The 2500-nt window shown below is 44.0% G+C and overlaps 1 protein-coding gene across 1 annotated transcript in view; it reads left to right on the top strand.

Annotated features, from left to right (window-relative positions):
- The window catches only part of LOC311318943 (FRAS1-related extracellular matrix protein 2-like), a gene marked incomplete at its 3' end in the record, with an annotated part of 71869 nt that overhangs the window by 29252 nt on the left and 40117 nt on the right, over positions 1-2500 (top strand). The gene's annotated exons all lie outside the window — the stretch shown is intronic.

Here is a 2500-nt window from a genome sequence, read left to right as displayed (position 1 = left end):
GGATGCTGGTCTGAGGATCCTGAGGATCCTGGTGTGTTAATGTCAGTCTGGACTCTGGATGATCCTGGTGTGTTAATGCCAGTCTGAAGTCTGGATGATCCTGGTGTGTTAATGTCAGTCTGGACTCTGGATGATCCTGGTGTGTTAATGTCAGTCTGAACTCTGGATGATCCTGGTGTGTTAATGCCAGTCTGAGGTCTGGATGATCCTGGTGTGTTAATGTCAGTCTGAACTCTGGATGATCCTGGTGTGTTAATGCCAGGCTGGACTCGACCCTCGTGTGTTGAGCTGGAGAGCTGCTCTCTGAGGTGTGATTAGCGGAGCATTGCTATTGGCGTTCGTTCGTTTTTTTTAATCCGTTATATTTGTTTTTCTCCATTTATGTTCTGTGTAAACGTATGCATGAGTCTGCTCAGATTCAAGCTACGTGTTTGGATTTGTTTGTTTTGTTGTTATCTTTGTTATGCTTCTGAGTGAACCTCGGGCAGAGCAAACAGAGAGCCTGTGTGTGTATATGTGTGTATGTGTGTGTGTGTGTGTGTGTGTGTGTGTGTGTGTGTGTGTGTGTGTGTGTGTGTGTGTGTGTGTGTGTGTGTGTGTGTGTGTGTGCGTGTGTATTAGTGTTTGTGTATTTTTGTGTTTGTGTGTGTGGTTTTGTATATGTGTGTGTGTATCAGGGTTATAATAGTTTTGCTTTTTTCATTAGTTTTTATTTTTATATCGTTTTAACTTTTTGTGTTCAATTTCAGTTTAGTTTTAATTCGTTTTTAAAGCAGATTTGCTAGTTTAGTTTATTTTTTATTTTTTAATAATGCTTAGTTTTAGTTTAGTTTTTATTAGTTTCAGTATTAGTTTTATTTATTTTTTCTTCTGCGCTAGCCTCGTGAGACTATCCTGATCTCGTGAGCTCATGTTGTTTCACTCCGTGTGAAACAAACCATCAGGCGCACGTCAGGTTACTCCTGCGCAGGGGCACAGATAAAGAACATGGAGGATAGATTTCATAAACACCCAAAATACTAGGCTTATGTATGAAATGAAAAAGACTAAAACTAAGGACATTTTCTCTACAATTTTAGTTTATTTTAGTTAGTTTTGTAAACAAACAATACAGTTTTAGTTAGTTATTTTTTTTGTAAAGCCTAGTTTTTGTAAAGCCTAGTTTTTATTTTTATTTCAGTTAACTTAAATGTTTTTTCACACCTAGTTTTAGTTTTTTTGTTAGTTTTCGTTAACTATAATAACCTTGGTGTGTATGTGCAGGTGTGTGTGTGCGCGTGCGTGTGTGTGTGTATGTGCATGTGCATGTGTGTGTGTGTGTGCGTGTGTGCATGTGTATGCGCGTTGGTACTGTAACTGCATGTTAGTTCGTCCAAGACATACAGGACTCAGTAGTCTCTCCATGTCTGTCTGCTCTATGTTCTGTGTGTGTGTGCGTGTGTGTTTGTGTATGTGTGTGTTTATGTGTGTGTGTGTGTGTGTGTGCGCGCGTGCGCGTGTGTGTTTTACATGTCTGTCCATAAGTTCCCTGTATGCGTACCTCTGAGTCATATTCGGAGGAGCTCTAGTCCAGAGGTCTACGTTGATCACATCTTCACCATCACCTCAACACGCTGGCACCTCAACATCTCCTCTCACACACTGAACACAACGGTTTGGACAGAAACAAAAGCTCCAGAAATAGACAGACATGACGAGGCTGCCCCACAGTTGTCTGTGGTATGTGTGTTAAGTCCGTCTGTCAAGCTGCAGCGTGTTTACATATGGAAAGGCTGCGTTTGGCTCATTATACGGAGGTGGATTCACGTGGATCTGTATGTGAGCTTGAAATAAGATCAGGTCATAGAGAAAGCACGGCACACAGCCTGTTACCTCAGGGAGAACAGAACCATGTTAGCTAATCCGTCTTGGTGAAGCGATATGCTTATTCAAACGCTTCAGACGGGGATTTCACACTGTGAGCGCCGGAAAAACAGCTCTAATTCTCACGCCTTGAACTACATTAAAGAGTGTGAATAACTCTCTGTCCTCTATGCTCTTTATCTCTGCGTTATCTCCTTCCCTTTCCACCTCTCTCTTTCTCTCTCTCACCCTCTCCCGCCCTCTCTCTCTCTTTCCCCTCCTCTCTCTTTCTCTCTCTCACCCTCTCCCGCCCTCTCTTTCTCTCTCTCACCCTCTCCCGCCCTCTCTTTCTCTCTCTCACCCTCTCCCGCCCTCTCTTTCTCTCTCTCACCCTCTCCCGCCCTCTCTCTCTCTTTCCCCTCCTCTCTCTTTCTCTCTCCCTTTCTCTCCCACTCTCTCTCCTCTCTCTCTTTCTCCCTCTCCCTTTCTCGCTTTCTCTCTCTCTCCCTCTCTTTCTCTCTCTCTCTCTCTCCCCCTCCCCCTCTCTCTCTCCCTCTCTCGCTCTCTGTCTCCTTTCTCTCCCTCCCTCCCTCGCTTTCTCTCCCTCTCTCTCTTTCTCTCTTTCTCTCCCTCTCTCTTTCTCTCTCTCTCTCCCTCT

Source organism: Borostomias antarcticus (assembly GCF_949987555.1).
Source record: "Borostomias antarcticus genome assembly, chromosome: 15".
NCBI classification, from domain to species: Eukaryota; Metazoa; Chordata; class Actinopteri; order Stomiiformes; family Stomiidae; genus Borostomias; species Borostomias antarcticus.
The sequence above is the reverse complement of the archived record's forward strand: the minus strand, read 5'-3'. Positions and strand labels throughout refer to the sequence as shown.